The sequence below is a fragment of the Delphinapterus leucas genome, chromosome 4 (genome assembly GCF_059928025.1).
Source record: "Delphinapterus leucas isolate spDelLeu-1000000601 "Yukka" chromosome 4, BTC_Dleu_Yukka2, whole genome shotgun sequence".
Taxonomy (NCBI): Eukaryota; Metazoa; Chordata; class Mammalia; order Artiodactyla; family Monodontidae; genus Delphinapterus; species Delphinapterus leucas.
This window is the reverse complement of record NC_143132.1, coordinates 26,879,340-26,897,149: the sequence shown is the minus strand read 5'-3', so window position 1 is coordinate 26,897,149 and position 17,810 is coordinate 26,879,340.

Below are 17,810 nucleotides of genomic sequence, written 5' to 3'. Positions count from 1 at the left end.
ATCTAGAAAAATGGTACAGATGAACGTATTTGTAGGGCAGGAATAGAGACGTAGACATAGAGAATGGACATGTGGACACAGTGGGGAGAGGGCAGGGTGGGATGAATTGGGAGATTAGGTTTGACATAAATACACTATCATGTATAAAATAGATAGCTAGTGGGAACCTGCTGTATAGCACAGGGAGCTCAGCTCGGTGCTCTGTGATGACCTAGATGCAGGGGTGGAAGGGGGGAAGGGAGGCCAAGAGGGAAGGGATATAGGTATACATATAGCTGATTCACTTCATTGTACAGCAGAAACTAACACAGCATTGTAAAGCAATCTTACTCCAATAAAAAGAAAAAGATCTAATATACCCTATCAATGAAATTAACGTGAAAATTTTAAAGAATTTAAATTCTGTCTAAATGTGTATGATTTAGTTCTGATTTGTTTTAGGGGATAGACTTTATTTAATATGTATTCTTCGACTTATGTAGGTTTTTCTTTTTTGGGGGAAAGGGGACATTAATTTACATAAAGGATGTAACCATTATTCAGTTTTAGAGTGTATTTAAAACCACTCTAAAAGCTTTAGAATATTAGCAATGAATTGCATTTCATAGTCTATGAACAAATGTGAATTTCACAGTTACTTTGATGTTTAGGGTTTGTTTTCTGGCTAGGACATTAGTGATAAGTTGAACGTTTGCCATATATGGTTAATTCTTTCTTGACTATGTTATGTTTTTTTTTATGTCCTGTCATATTAAAACAATGCCACTTTGCAACAGTAGAAAGTGCTAATACCACAATATGAATTGTGACAATGATCCTGTGTTAATACTCTATTTTCAGGCACCTATAAAGCAGTCATGCACATTTGTCCAATATTGAAATGTAGCATAAATCACAATCCAAAAGCAAGTTTTATTTTTCTTAGCCGTCAGTTTCTAAATGAGAAAGGAAAAAAAAAAAAAAAAGAGGTATTTTTCCCCAGCAGAGCACACTCCAGAAACAAATATGCTACATCTGTTTTAGCTGGCATGGACCAGGCCCTGTAGGATAATGCATTACTTTAGATTTCAAAACTGACAAGTCTCCAGAGTAGTAGGTCTCTGCGCTGTAAAGCAGCAGACATCCATGTGTAGAGATTTTATTTTCCAGTGATATTTTATTTAGGATTTTTCACTGGATGAATTGAGCTTGCAAGTTTATGAAGTCTACTGAAGCAATTATCTCCCCAACTCAGAGGGAGCTGTTGGAATTCCTCACGTCATTACCATGTGGCCAGCAGGTTCCCTCATCACAGACCATCACAGAGGGCATTTTTGTGGTTTATTCGGAAGGCATTTTCATGCTAAATCTTATTTTTCAATACTTTGCAACTTCTTCAAAAGATTTTGTTAGCTTTAATGTGGAATTTAGAGAAATTTATCCATTTTTTGAGAGATTGATGCAAAAGAAAAAGTGTTCCGAGGGTATTTGGTGATGGGATAATATGAAATTAGGCCACGATAAAATATAGTCAAAGCCCAACATTTTAAACTGAAGAACCATGTGAAAGAATTGAATTCAGATATTTAGATGCTGAAGAATACACTGGGACTATTTTACATTCACAAAGGATTTTCTTTCTAACCTCCTTTCCCTGCTTCATCCATTCCCCAAAAGCAAACATGCACACATTCTTTTGAAGTATGGGAAGGTGAAATCATAGCAGGCATGCCTCTCAGTCTATGCCTGTGGGCATGATTTTAAACAGAAAGCTTGAGGGGGTTTATTTCTGTTAAAATGCACAGACAGAACCATGTTTTAAAAAATATGCAGCCCAAGAACTCAATGAAAGCAGAGTCAATATATGTATACATACGTGTAAAACATATACAAGAGCTTACTAATATAAATATATATTTATGCTACTGGCAGAGACGGGCAATTAAACAATGTGCAATTGGGTGTGTAAAACTGAGGTCCAGTCAACAGCTGTGAGTGTATTTGAGGGTAAAACTGCCAACTTGCACTATAACACAATGTGCTTATATTCAGAAAATACACTGTACATGAAAGAAACAGAAGGAAAATCTTCTTTCTTTGCTCTATTTCAAAAGGAGATTGCTTTTTCGTATTGTTTTTATTACAGGAGAAAAAGCAATAATGATCTAATTGCCAGAAAACATGCATACAACATGAGACTTGGGAATCTGAGTTCTTGAAAGCCATATCCAGAGATTTTCTCTAATACCTTTATTTTCAGAGTGTTTTTCCCCAAGGGGACAAAATATTTCTACAGCCTTTATCTCATTAACCCTCACATGATCATTGTTAGGGAGTCAGGCAGGCTAGGACTTCTGTAGATTCCACTACTGAAATAGACAGACAATGGTTGCCAGAGTGACTTGATTGAAATTATAGAACAAGTGGGGAGCACAGCTGGTGAAAGAATCTGGGTCTTCTGTTTGCCAGAGCTTTCTTTTACCCAACAGAACATATTGCCTAAAGCTGAGAATCCCACAGTGTCCTCGATTACGTATTTTCAAATTATAGTTCACTTTAGAGATTCCTATTAAAAATCGGATATGACAGCAGGCCTGGAAATCATTTAGGAAACCCCAGGTTTCAAGCAAGTGGGAGATTTAAGAAGCAGAGCTGGAGGGATGGAATTCTAAAACATAGGTGGGGATGGAATGTCTAAACACTGTCTACTGGCTCTTTTAACATGGAGGGCATCATGCTAGGTGCTATGCTGGGTAATCAAAAAGATGCAGAAGGTATTCCCTAGACATTCATTCATTCATTTACTTTTACAAGTGGCTTCTTGTTAAAGCTTCATTTCTACTTTTAACTTATGGAGAAGACAAATTAAGAATAGGAAGACATATAGCTATTTTAGAAGCCCATGGGCAGCTTGAAATGAACTACCTCATAAAAGGAAGGGCTTCTCTCCTGGGAAAGACTCATGAGGCTCTCTCTTGTCTTACTAGGATTTTTTTTAAGATATAGTCTAGCAGGGATAGACTTTTCCCTCATGAATTATTGATACTCTAAAGCAGTTTTAATTGTTTTTCCTTTCAGCACTATATAGAAAAACCCAATAATGATTCTCACTGCAATATTAGCATATATTTTAAGCATGCCATAATACCAAGGGAAAGCATCTAATTTTCCTGAAACAATATGCTTCTTTAACTTCAAGAAATATGATTTAAATTAGTAATAAAGATGAGAAGTAATCTAACTTAGGTTATAAAATTGCTTTCTGTGCTGAGATATTTTGTAGGAAAATAAGAAAAGAATACATTTGTGTAAGATTTAATTTAATCATTGGGTAGCGTGATTGAACATTGAAATATGGAATTTGTAGATACAAGGTAAATTTCACTACAATACAAAGGTCTTTTTTTGGTCACAAATATAAAAAATTTAAGGAAAAAAATTTAGAATATATAAACACGTGAAACACTTAAATGCAATATATATTAAAGTAATACTGTTTTCCTAGTAAGCACATTTTAAAATATTTTAAGTAAATGTTCTCTAATACAGCAGTTGTCAAACTTTTGAACTTAAGACCCCTTTAATTTATTAAAAATTACTGAGAATGCCAAGTACATTTACGTAGATTATACCTATTACTATTTACTCTATTAGAAATTAGAACTGAGAAAGTTTGGAAATGTTTAATTTACTAAAACATAAATAATAAACAGATTGCATGTTAACATAAACAATACATTTTTATGAGAAAGTGTGCTATTTTCCAAAAATATATATATAATTGAGAAGAATGGCATTGTTTCACATTTTTATAAATATTTTTATTGACTGGCTTAATTGGGTATATTTGCATATCTGCTTTTGCCTTCAATCTGTTCTGAAGTCATAGACAGTACAGCTTCTGGAAAACTATTGTAAGCTAGTGAGGGAATGAGAGTAAGCAAGGCAAATATTAATAACATGTGGGTATTTCTATGGAAAGACTCAGGCCTTATGGATCCCTGCAAAGGTCCCATGGACCCCCAGATCACACTTATAGAACAGTTGAAGAAAAGAGCCCCAGATTGAGATGTTGTAGACCTCGTTTCTATTTTTGATGTTATGTTGGCCAGATTTTTCACTTTGAGTTGAACAGTTCCATCTACAAAATGAGATTATCAGACTATCTCTGAGGTAACGTCTATGCTCTCATTGTCCTCAAAAACCGTCTTCATTATCATGTTAATCCATATCCACAAATAAATTTTTGTATATGACATTATCATTAGGAGTAAGGTTAAAAAAAGAAGTGTATAAGTAAATATTGATACATTGCATTATTTCTATGTGGGTGCTTATTTGGACTCTGGTGTCGATACAGCTTGTTTTATTGGAGAAATGAAGACAAATGATTAATCTCTACTCCCTTCAACCACTGAGGTAGCCATCAGGAAGTGGAAGACTCTCACTCCCGCTATACGTGTGTCCTGGATATGAGCAGAGCTCTGTCTGGAATTAAACATGTCTGTGCACAAATCCCAGCTCTTCTAATTTTTTCTTGTATGATATTGGTCAAATAATGTAAACTCTCTAATCTTCATGTTTTTCAACTGTTAAAAGGTAATAATAGCTGGTAGGAATGCAAAATGCCATGGCCACTTTGGAAGACAGTTTGGTACTGTCTTACAAAACCAAGCATACTCTTACCATATGATCCAGCAGTCACGCTCCTTGGTAGTTGAAAACATGCCCACACAAAAACCTACACACAGATGTAGAGCATCTTTATTCATATTGCCAAAACTTGGAAGCAACCAAGATGTCCTTCAGTAAGTGAATGGATAAACGAACTGTGATGCATCCGGACAATGCAATATTATTCAGCACTAAAAAGAAATGAGCTATCAAGCCATTTGACATGAAAAGACATGGAGACATTGTAAATGTATATTACTAAGTGAAAGAAGTAAAAGGCTACAGAATGCATGATTCCAAATATGCGACACTCTGGAAAAGGCAATATTATAGAAACAGTAAAAAGAGCAGAGGTTTCTGGGGGTTGGGAGCAGTGAGGGATGAATGGATGAAGCACAGAGTATTTAGGGGGCAGTGAAAATAGTCTGTGTGGTACCGTAATGATGGATACATGTCATCATAAATTTACCTAAACTCATAGAATGAAGAACACCAAGAGTGAACCATAATGTAAACTGGACTTTGGGTCGTTATGATGTGTAAATGTAGGCTCGACAATAGTAACAAATGTACCACTCTTGCGGGGGATGTGGATAATGGAGGAGGTTATGCAGATATGGAGGCAGGAGGTACATGGAAGATCTCTACCTTCCCCCAAAGTTTGCTCTGAACCTAAAACTGCTCTTAAAAATAGTCTTAATAAAATTTTCTTAAAATTTTAAAAAAGCTAATAATAATAGTCAACCATCTTACATGATTTTTATAAGAATTGCATCAGATAATCCACATAAAGCACTTAGCATAGCATAGTACCTAGCAAAAATCAAGCACTCAAAAACTATAATGTTATTTTCACAGACATTTCCTCCTACATCCCCTTTGTTACCAATGTTTGGTGTATTATTATTATTACTATTATTATTCTTTTCTATTTTAACTCTTCAGAGAATCTTTTTTTTAAACATGGTTGTGCTCAATGCAGTAAACCTTTAACCTTTAACTCAATGCAGTAAACCTTTAACACAAACCTTTAACACAAACCTCTTCCCCTAAATCTTTTCCTCCTTCATTTTCCTTCCCATTAATATCAGCAAAATTTTCTTCTAAGTTGCTAGCATCAGGAACATGGAAATGATTTGTGGTTCCTACCTTTCTCTCCCTTCCGGTAATCAATCCTTCTTAAGTTGTCTGACACAATCACTTTTCTGTATGTCATTGCTTGTGACTCAGAAAAACCTCTGTCAGTTTTACAGAAGAAAGGGACTTAGCTTCGTACAATCCAAGGTCTGAAATTCTACTTCTTTTTCCTAATGTCATTTTCATTTGGAAATATCCTTAAAAGCTTATAGATCATAAGGCTCTCATTTTCATGAACTATAGGGATACCTAATAAAACAGGTAGATCTATTGTCAAAAGGATGGAAAGATGTGCAAATAAAGAAATAGAAGCAGATTTGGCATGGCTTAGAGAACAAGGGGCCTTGCTTTGATGTCAACGTTTATTTGAAGGAGTCTGAAAAGTGTATTGATAAAGAAGGTAAGTGGAATGATAATGATCTTCTGGTTTGGATGAAGCTTCATGACCTTCTGTTAATTATACTGTTCAAGAAATATTTAAAAGTCTATAATTTTCTTTTATATGGAAAAAATAGGTAGAAATATTCTTTAATGATAAACTCCATACCTCACACTTTCTTAGCTTATACACTCCAATCCAATCTAAATAAATATTCAAGGTTCAACACTAGGAAAAATGACATATTCCGGAGGCATGAGGAAACACAAAAGTTCTCTAGCCTGACCAAAATTTGATAAGATCCTTTCATTGTATGAATGTTAAATATTTCCTAAGAAAGCAAATTGGTATGGTTTTGCCTTCCTCAGGAAGGGACTAATAAAATATACTATGATTTCTTAAGTTTAAAAGAGATAAGTAAAAAAACTGAATTTTTGTGCTTTAAATGTGTTGCCCCATAAAGAAAAAGAATCTTTCTCTGCATGTTCAGGAAAAGTCAAACTGTGATGCTAAAGGTTGATTTCTAGACATGAAAAAATACTTTTAAATGACCATTAAGCTATTAACAGTCATTAAATGAACTAGTGAAAGCTTCTTTGTTCATATTTGACAAATAAATATGGAAGAATTATAAGCATTCTCATTTGTGTACTATCCCTTTTAATCAAGATAACTCTTTCAATGAATTACATTGGCTTATTGATTTTTTCTTAAATGAACTATGCATCTTTCTTACTGCAATGAGGAATACAGTATATCAGTTAGCTTTTAATGAATCACAAAACACCTCAAAATGTAGTGGCTTCAAACAATAATACTTTTACTATTTTATATGAGATATGGATTAGGTGAGCAGTTTCTCTTGTCTGGCTATCTCAGTTGAAGCTGGATGCTCTAGGATGGCCTCAGGCAGTTGGCTCAATGTCACCTGTGGCGATGGAGATGACTTGGCTATCATCATCCAACAGGCTAGGACTGTTGATGTGGTCGTAGTTGCAGAGTTCCAAGTACAGAAAATGGGAACAAGTTCCAGTACACAAGTCCTTTAGAGTTTGTGCTTGTATCATATTTGTTAGTATCTCATTGGCCAAAGCAAGTCACATGACCAAGCCCAGATTCAAGAGCTAGATTCAAGAAACAGACTCTACCTCTTGATGGGAGGAGCTGTAAAATCAGAATGCAAAGAGATATGCTAAACAGATGGAAAATTTGTAGCAATTTTTGCAATCTACCACAGACTGCCTTCTGGCCACAAATTATTCTTACTTTGTGTAACATATGCTCACCCTTCCCAGATGCCAAAAGTCTGATTCAGTTATGCCATTTATGGCATCTGGCTTGAAGTTCAAGTTCTCATGATCTGCTTCTTGTCTAGATGTGGATGTGGCTCACTGGGTGCAGCTGCTCTTCATCCAGACAATTGTGAACTAAAAACATAAGTTATCTGCTGCCAATTAACCTAATAGGGTGAGAAGGGAGCAAGAGAACTGCAATAGTTGCTTCTAATCAAAAGGAAAGGAATGGGAGGCCCAGAGAAGTCCTTGGTCTGAACCAATTCTATAATCCATCCAGGCACATGTTAAAAGGTTCCCCAACTCTGGGTCTGGGGATGTTCCTTGATTAATGTCCATTTCTGCTCCCTGAGAGTAATCTGTCCACAATCCTCTGAGTCTCTTGGCTCCACCTCTAGGGTTTTCATCTCTTCAGGTAAGAAACGTCTGTGATTCTCATTCTGATTTCTACCCATAAAATGTTAGAAGCCCAGAAATCTAACTTCTTTTTGAACTATTGCAATCCCCTTTCATCCAAGCAGGCAGTTCTTTTGTTAGTACAATGGTCTTTAAAACTTCATGGATTGCCTATGAATCTCATGCACATCCACTCCATGTGAGTCCTAAAATTCTCTACTCCTAAAGTTTACAACCACATTTTTTCAAGGCAGGGATGTCTCTACTTTGGATGTGGCAAGCTGCTGTAGAAAAAAAAAATGTCCTTAGGATTATTAGGAGCCTATTTGTCTTGCTGAGCACTCTTACGTTTAACTTAGAACTTTTAGAGGTATTATTACAAAGGGTCTTCTGTCCAAGTTCCTGTAAATGAAAGTTTTGCAAAATGTTCTACTGTGTCATAACATGGTTCACCATTTTTTTCAGTCTCTACTAACAGTTGCCTTATTGTTTTTCAACCTCCATCTACAGCCTGAATCCAAAGCCAATATTATATATATACAAATTGTTATGGAAACAAAACCTAAAGTGGGCAACACTCTCTTTCAGATACCAGTTTTTACATCATTAGCTTTTGCTGTGTTAAATACCTGCTTTAAACAATAACCATTTATAATTTTTTATGATTCTGTGGTTTGCCTGCTGGTTCTTCTTCTCTGGTCTAGCAGTCTGGTGCTAGAAATTTTTAGATAGCCTAGTTCACATATCTGGCAGTAGGTTTGATATCACTTTGGGTGGGGGGGGATGATTTTGGCATGAGTCTCTCATCATCCAGCACATTAACATGGACTTATTCAGTCATGGCAAAATACCTAAGAGTCACAAGGGGAGTTCTCAGTGTGCAGTGTTTCTCTGGCTTCATCTTATGTTACCTTTGATAATATCCATTTTTGCCCAAAGCAAGTCACATAACCAAGCCCACATTCAAGAGGTGGAAAAATAAATTCCACCTCTTGATGTATAGAGATGCAAAGTCATACTACAAAGAGCAAGATGAATAAAGGGGTAGAATAATCTCTGGCCATTTTTGCATTCTGTCACAGCAAGCATGTTAAGACTTGGTTACAATTTTTTATGGCAAGTCTCATTGTTTAAAATTAGCTAAATTTCCTATGCTAGGTTTATAGGGAAGATCAATTATTATTATTTCCATAAATTATTTAAGGTTATGAGGATATAAACATATGTGTTAAACTAAATTGAATTATAAATATTGATGTCTTTTAAAGACCTCTTGTGAACTGGAGACAGTCAAATCATGTGAACTTAGTTACTACACCTACCCTATCTTGATAAAGTTGTAAAAGGTTATCTCTCTGACAAGCATTTGATAGTTTGATTGTGTTGCTCTGTCAGACTAATTTAAAAATAATTTCCAAAATTCTTAATTTTAGTAAAATAAATTTGTACAAACTGAAATAAAACTTTTCTCATTGTAACTGGTTCTGACCACTCAAAATTCAAGAAAGATATTTCACACACAAACTTGTTATAGATTGTAACCCTATAAGTAAAGAATAATAATTATATAGAATAATAATGCATATTGGTAGTTTTTGTCTGAAAAACTGTCTAGAACAATATTCAAAAGCATTCAAATGCTTTTACTGAGCTTCTTTACTTTTCATGGTACAATGTAGTTACTTGCATAACTATAACCTACTTCCCGCCAGTATAGAATCAAATAAACAAAATATGTAAGAAAGAATACACTTAGAAGCAAATCTTGTTAATTAGTTATAGCAAGCTCACAAATTAAAAGGATAGTGTGGAAATAAGGCATACAAAATTCTTTTGAAAAACTCATCTGTACCTATTCTATGACTTATGAGGTCCTACCCTTATATATAGTAAATAATATCACTTCCTGGAAAATCAGGAACATTAGCAAACTTGGGGAACTCAACAAAGGAGAATTTCCCTACAGTTAAATGTACTGCAGGTGAAACCCGATAGAGGCAAATGGAATGGTTCTTGGTTCCACTTTTTGGAATTCATGAAACAACAGGAGTAATAAAATTATTTCTGGCAAATAAACATGATTTTTTTTAAAATGTCACCATGGGTTTTACAAAGCTAACAGATGGAAGTAAATTCCCTCACCTCAAAATTGCATGGCTCTAGCTAGGTTGAACATTACAACAAGGATGTCATTAAATGTTTATCAATCCTCGACTCTTGTTACACTTATCAAAATAAAGCAGTTCTATAGAGCAGTAAATAAAATTAATACTACTGAATCAAAAAATTGAAAAGCAGACATTTTTAGTCAAATATGTGCCTTTTGAGAAGAATTCTGACCACAGTGAGACCCCGGTCTCACCCCCTTTCTACCAAAATTTCTCAAAAAAGAATTTCAATCATTTTGAAGGTATGGTTCATGATTTAGAGGTAGGCTTTGAAAAGCTGGAGCTTTCTCTCATCAGCCTATTCTGCAAAGGTAACAGAGTAGCGGAGTCATTCTTAAATCCCTGTTTCCAGAGACAGGCTTCCAACAAGAGAAGATGTTGTTAACGCTAAAATCCAGGAACCGCTAGTTTTGTTTTTTTAATAAAATTGACCCCAAAGTCATCCAATCACAATTTTTGATGGTCAAATAATAATTTGAACTATACATTCAGCTTCTATGAGTATTCTGTAAGCCTGGTTGAAAGCTAGATTCCCTTGCATGACTTGGTTACAAAAGACTTTACTCGGCAATCAGAATTACCTAGGAGGATTTCTTATTTTCAATATTTAAAAATGATTTATTTTAGTAAAATGTTAGTCTCTCATTGTAGTTGGATGTGTCTGTATACATAAATATAGATATGGGCACAATTTCTGTTTATATGAAAATCAACCCAGTCTGACATCTCCGCCATTTCTTCCATGATGACTCCCACTTTGCCAATCTTGTTGCAGGGAGAATAATGGCCCCCCGAAGATGTCCACATCCTAATCCCCAGAACCTGTGAATATGTTAGGTAATCTGACAAAGGAGAATTCAGGTTGTAGGTGGAATTAAGGTTGCTAATCCGCTGACCTTGAGATGAGGAGATTTTCCTGCATTATTTGAGTGGGCTCAGCGTAATCAAAAGTGGGAGGAAGAAGAGTCAGAGAGAGATTTGAAGAAGCTACGCTGCAGACTTTGAAGGTGGAGAAAGCAGCCGTAAGCCAAGGAATGCAGGTGGCCTTTAGAAACTGGAAAAGGCAAGGAAATAGGTACCCCAAAGAGACTCCAGAAAGGATCACAGCCTTGCTGATATCTGAATTTCAGCCCATTGGGACCCATTTCAGACTTCTGACCTCAAGAACTGTTAAGATAATAAATGTGTACTGTTTTAAGAACTAAATTTGTGGTAATTTGTTACAGCGGTTATAGAAAGCTAATACACTCCCATATTTACAGTAGTCATAAGAATAAAAGCCAAATTCCTTCCCATATCCTAAAAAGTATTGCATAAACAAGCCTCTCCTTCCTCTCTTGCCTCATCTTCCCACTCTTCTCTTGGGTTGCTCTGCTCAGGAAACACTGACATTCTTTCATTGTTTTAACCTTGCCAACTTCTTCCACCCAAGTCCGTTGCACTTGCCACACTTTGTCTATAGCATTCATTTCTTTGCTCTTTGTCAGACTGGCTCTTTCTCATTCTTCAAGTTGACTTTAAGTCACATTCTTCAAATGGCCTTTAAAATAAATATCTTAGGAGATGTGTGTGTGTGTGTGTGTGTATGTGTGTGTGTGTGTGTGTGTGTGTGTGCATTATTGATTCTGTTTTTCTGGGGAACCCTGACTATGCAGGAGGGGAAAGACACTCTTCCACCTCTTGAAGGAAGGAACACCAAATGTCTACAAGGAAGGAAGAAAACGATAGTAGCCATCTTTGGAGATATTTTAAAATAAATGCCATCTGTGTAAAATGGTTTTCACTTTTCTTTGACAAGCCACAGCACCCAGTGCTCTTCTGTTACATCTTTAATTACATGCACCTATACTTTGATTACTTGTCTATCTTTTCCACTGGGTTTTTAGTACTTTAAAGGTAGGGATTGTGTCTCATGAATCATTATGTTCCTAGTACCTTACTTCAATACCTTAATAATACTTGTGGGATGAATGAATGGCTGAATGGAAAATGTACCCTATATTCATGAATATTTTATTGAATTTTTATAAACTTTATTAATTCCCTCTTGATTCCTAATTATTTACCCAATACTCTCCCTGACAAATACATGACACTATTTCTCAAGGACAGCATGTCCACCTTCAAGATAGCCAAATAATCCAGAACAATATGGAACCAGTAATATACCATTATTGCTGTGCAGTGTCTGTCCCTCATTTGAACAAAGGAAGATAACCCAGTTATAATTAACAATATCCCATAGAACATTTGATGAGTTAAATTTTAAATTATAAAATTGTTTTAATACTTAGAAATTTAAAGAGTCACAATCTGCTTACAATTTAAAAATCTGTTTATGAAAGAATAACATATTCCTTCATACTGATTTTGTGCTGAATGTGATTCTTTTATATTTGGAAATATTTAAATATTCCAGAGCTCATAACTCCTGCGGTGTAAGGAAAACCTGGATATGTTCTTCTTATAAAGATTGTCACTAGGTTAAAATCCCTCACTCCAATTTCACTCTCTCTCCTCATCACTGTTTATGAACCCTGCATTTCTAACAAAGAAATGACAATTTCAGAGCTTAGGAAGGGCCTAAACTTTGCTTTATCAAGGACAATACTGGCAAATTTCCAAAAACCTGGAGGCCATGGCTCATCTGCAAATCATGTACATATATTTGCATGAATTTTATTTTGATTAGTAGCCTAAACCCATGATGGTACTTAGGATGAATGAAGCACTTTACATATATGAATAAATGAAGACAATTTAGTAGTCTTACTGCTCATGGCCGTTTTCCCTGTTCCTCTAACTCTGACTCTCCTCATCCATCCCCTTCTTGTTATTTCTTCTCTTTAAATCTAGAGTGGGTGTTGCTTTTCTTTTTTTAGCATATTGATTCTATATAAATGGTGAGAACAAAGAAGACCTGCTTTTGTGTTTTATTGACTCATTCAGCAGATCTACTATGACCCAAATCATTGTGACTTTGTGATTTCTGCAAAGTTCTTCATCTTAACTGGCATTTATTGCCATCTCTTTTGGGCTGAGTCAGTGAAGTATACAAACCTTGATAATTGTGCAATTTTCTTTTGAAGAGCTTGTCCCTAAAGACTCCATAACCTAAAATATAACTTTAGGGACAAATATATTAAAAGTAGTATATGAAAGTGCTAAAAGTGAGGAAAAGGTGAAGAGCTACTCCATTAATACTTTTTATTTCCTGTAAACTTTAAAATCCCCCTGAATGTAATTGTGGGTGTGTGAGTGTGTGCGCGTGTGTGCATGCCTGTCCATGTTTGATGTGAGGTAGAATAAGTTGGTAGAGGACAACAGAGGGTCCTTAGTTGGTCGAGATAAAGAATGCTGATGATGGCATAAGATGGCTACTATCAGAAAAATGAGGGGAAGAAGACCTTGGCTTAGCCAAGTCACAGAAAATTCTAGACAGCACAGGAGGTAATAAAGTGGTGGTGACTAGTTTATAGATCAGCCATGTAGGTCTCTAAACTTTATCCAAAAATCCATATTCATTTATTGCAGTAGATGAGTAATAAAGAAAATGATTTCTCTCTATATATATTCTATGTATTTCTTGCCTAGAGAATGGAAGGCAATCAATTCTAGATTTGGGGAAATATTATTTTTTCTTCCTTACCTTGCTGCTTCATTCTGTATTCTTTTCTCTTTCCTGTTCTTTTTTCTCTTATTTTATTCTCCTATGATCCAACACATTCAAGTCCTTTCTAGTGTTTCAGTGTAGTCAGGTTTCCTACAATAATATATTCATTTTTTTTATTAGCTATTATTGAGTAGGGCCTAATTCTCATTTACTTATGGGAAATAATATTTATGTATTCCTCTTGTGTTTGGAGCAATAGAAAACATAGGATATTACTTCAGAATATGATTAATGTCTTCTATATATAGCTTATAAGGATGGAAATATGGTTCTAACTATTTAAGATTAAAATCTACAATATTACAGAGAATTAAATTAATGTTACAAAGTAATAGAAATATTATTAGAAATAATGCCTAAGGAATTCTGCTTAAAATAAAGTTGGGAGTTGAATCCCTTAGGGTTTGATCAGAGAAGTAGAACCACATGGAATAAAGAATTTATTATAAGGATTAGATTTTATACAATTATGGGAGCTGGTAAAAGGTCCATGGAAAGGCTTGTCACCTGTGTCAGATGCTGTATGTAAGTCACAGCTGGTTATCAGGGTCGACAATTAGGAAGGAAAGCTGCACTGGACAGATTGGGGATCAACTGGAGCCCATTCAGATAAACTGGAACCCATGAATTTAAACCAGAACTCACACCTAATTTTCTTCTAACCTGGCACAGGTGACCCACAGGAAAACTGGTGCTCTTTGCCACAGAGCTGTTAATATACTTGCTCCCAAACTTGGAAATACTGAAGTGGAAGATCCAGTAGAATCTGGAGGGCTCCTTGGCCTGGCTGCTATGTTATCAACAAGATGAACTAGCAAGTTCACAGCAACATGAAAAAGCTGCAGCGGATCTGGTGCCCTACATTGACTTTCAGAAAGTAGAGCCTGCTGACTCACTTTCACCTTCCAAATCCCATTCAAATTTCTCTTGTGGGACACCCTGACCTAGGACCATAGCAGAAGGACATTTACAGAAATGCAGTTTCAACTTAACCTAAGTTGACACAATCAACACAATCAACAAGCACCCCAGTCAACCTCTTGAGCAGTTCTAATATACAGGTACCTCTTTGAACCACACTCAACTTTTAAAGACAATACTTAAATCATGCTTCTGGCAAATGTGATGCAGTCTCCCTTGTACAATTAATCATATGGCAACCTCTCCCAAGAAGAAGACACAAGTACCTTTATCCATCTTTGGATTATGTTCCTTCTTCGAGTTGAGCCCCTCTTGCCTTTTGGGCATCCTATAACTTAAATATTGAGTTTGGGAAGATGATTCTTCATAAGCCTCGAATATTTGTGCATGTCTTCAAAGGCCTTAACACCTAATTTCTTTGGACTGTGTTTTCAAGGATGTTTGGAAGATACAGATATCTATATTCTAGGATAATAAAGGTAGAAGTATGGCTCTTCCCAGAGGCAGATTGCATTCTAGAGTAAGAAAGATAATGTTTCTCTCCAGAGGGGAATATGATCAGGCTGACCAACAGCTCCTTTTATAAGATCTAGGATTCCTAATATCAGTGTTCCATTCCTATATGTGTGTAATGCAATGAGCAAGCAACACTTACCTCTCATCACATCACCCTGTAGAAACTGGGGCTTGAAGAGCTGGCACAAGGCTGTTATTCTGGCTAGTGTTACTACTGTGAGTGAAAAAAACTGTCTTTTGTCTCTAATCCAAGCATCTTGTGTTTTCTGCCAGTAATTATGAAACCAGCTAGACTATTAGCATGCAAGTAGGGTAAAATCTTAGACCCTGAAGAGTTTCTGATGACACTGAGATATCAAGCTGAAATTTAAAAATAGTTATGTTACATAATAGGAAAATAAGAGAGAAGGGAAAATGTTCAATATACACAGGAAATATCAATATGAAAATAATGAATTAATATTCATAACTATTACAATCCTCATTTCTACACTGGACTCATACTTGTAGCTGGTATGTATGATTTACTTCTTCCTTTGGCAGCTCTGTATCCCCTTTGTCCTCAGAAAGCACTTCAGTGGTTGTGTTCCCTTGTCTGTTAGGGTGTGTCAAACCTTCGTTCTTTAAGGATTGGATCTTTAGTCATTATGCCTGGTTTGGTTGTAATTTTCTGTTGACTTTAATCATAGGACATGAAATTGTAAGAGGACCCTCAGAAGATCTCCTGCATTTCAGATATAGTCTTCTTTATCTCCGTTATAGCAACTCAATTTTCCTTTGATAATTATGATCAGTCACTCACCAAGAGAGTCAACCCCTTTTGGCCTATTGATTCGCTAACATGCGGAGGTCAAAATGGCCAATTTGCCATTGGCCAATGGCCAATCCAGTTTAATGGAACCATTTCTATGTCCCCATGGAAGCATTCCTTCCTTGGGAACAAAACTAACAGAACCCACAGATGTGAGTACACTAAGTAAATATATTCACTAGTGGATCACTAGGCATAATAATAAGAGTTACTCACATTTCCAACCCTTGATTCCTGGAACCATCAACCCTGCCTTTTTCGAGGGAAAGCCATCATAGAAGAAGCACACAACACACCCTGGAAAACTAGCCCAGCCCTCACAGGGTGTTGTCACCCAGCTGGTGCCATAACTGAATCATCAAAAGTCCATTTAAGTATTTTACCAGTTAACATGGTAAAGCTAATTAATTCTAAGAGTGTTAGCCTCTTGTCACATTTTACTTGCTGTAAAATGAAAGTCTGCTTCAGTGTAAACAAAGAACTGCTCCTTCCCTGATGGAAGAGTACATATATAAACAACTTAATCCCAGGTGGTTGGCTGATCGTCTGGAACTGGTGCCATAATGGAGACTCAGTTTTGTCCTCTGCTGCTGGAAGATTGATCTTGGTAAATGAGAGTCCAAGTTGCTGAGCCCATGCATAACCAGCATCCCTACTGCCATGTTTACTCTTTTCACATCCATTGGGAACCACATAGGGAAAGAGATGGACTGGCATTCACAGAATAGGTCATCTTACCCACTGAGTCTCCTTGGTGAGTATGCCTGCCCATGGGACACAAATATCTTCATAGTGCATTTCCATTCCCATATGTTTTCCTCAGACATCTTTGTCACCACTTTTCCAATCATGTTCCTTTGAAGTCTCTGAGAATCTCTCCTTCTAGGCAAAAATGACAGCAATTGTCCTACTTGAAGTTCTACCTCCAATGGGTTTTCTTGTACCGCTATTCTTCAAGACCAGGAATAGTGGTACAAGGCTTTCTTGTACCACCATTCTTACTCTCCTTTGCCAGTTTAATGTAATTTACATACTATTTTTCTGGCTACCGGTTAGTTCAATCATCATGAATTTTCATGTAATTAGTATTTGGATTTGCTTTCTGTGAATTATGTACTCATGTGCTCTACCCAGGGTTTTATTGATAACACACCTTGTTCTTGTCAATTTTTTAAATATTTTGGATATTATAGACATAATACTTTGTCACCTGTTTACAAATGTCTTTTCTTCCTACCTATGTTTTCTCTAATTACTTTTTCCTAATAGGATTTTATCAGAATTTTACATCTTAATGGAAATGGTTTTCCCTATTTGTTTTCTTATATAGCTTCTTACTTTTCAGCTAAGAATTTCTCTCCCCTGACTGTATATGTATGATCCTATATTCTTTGGAAATATTTTAACTGTTTAATTTTATTTACATAAGGTTTTAAAATCTAGAATTATTTTGTGTTTATAGTATAGGGAAGGTCCATTTTTATATGATCTTCCACAGGGTATGAAGTGTTGCTGGATTATTTATTAAATAGTTTGTCTTCTTTCAACTACATTGAATTACTACTATAATTATTTAAGAATACTGTATTAAATTTTTGTTGATAGTGGAGTCAATTACTAGATTCTCTATTCTGTTGTGATCTATTCATTTATTCCTATATCAATTCCTATTATTTTTATTACAGTGTCATAAGTGTATGATCTGATATCTAGAAAGGCAAGTTTCCCTTTGTTGATCTTCCTTATGATACTTTTCTTGATTAAAGTGTTTAGTCTTCCATATAATCTTTAATATTATTTTACTCAGTTAAAATAAATCTATTATAGAGTATTTGTCTTTCTCTGTCTGATTTATTTCGCTAAG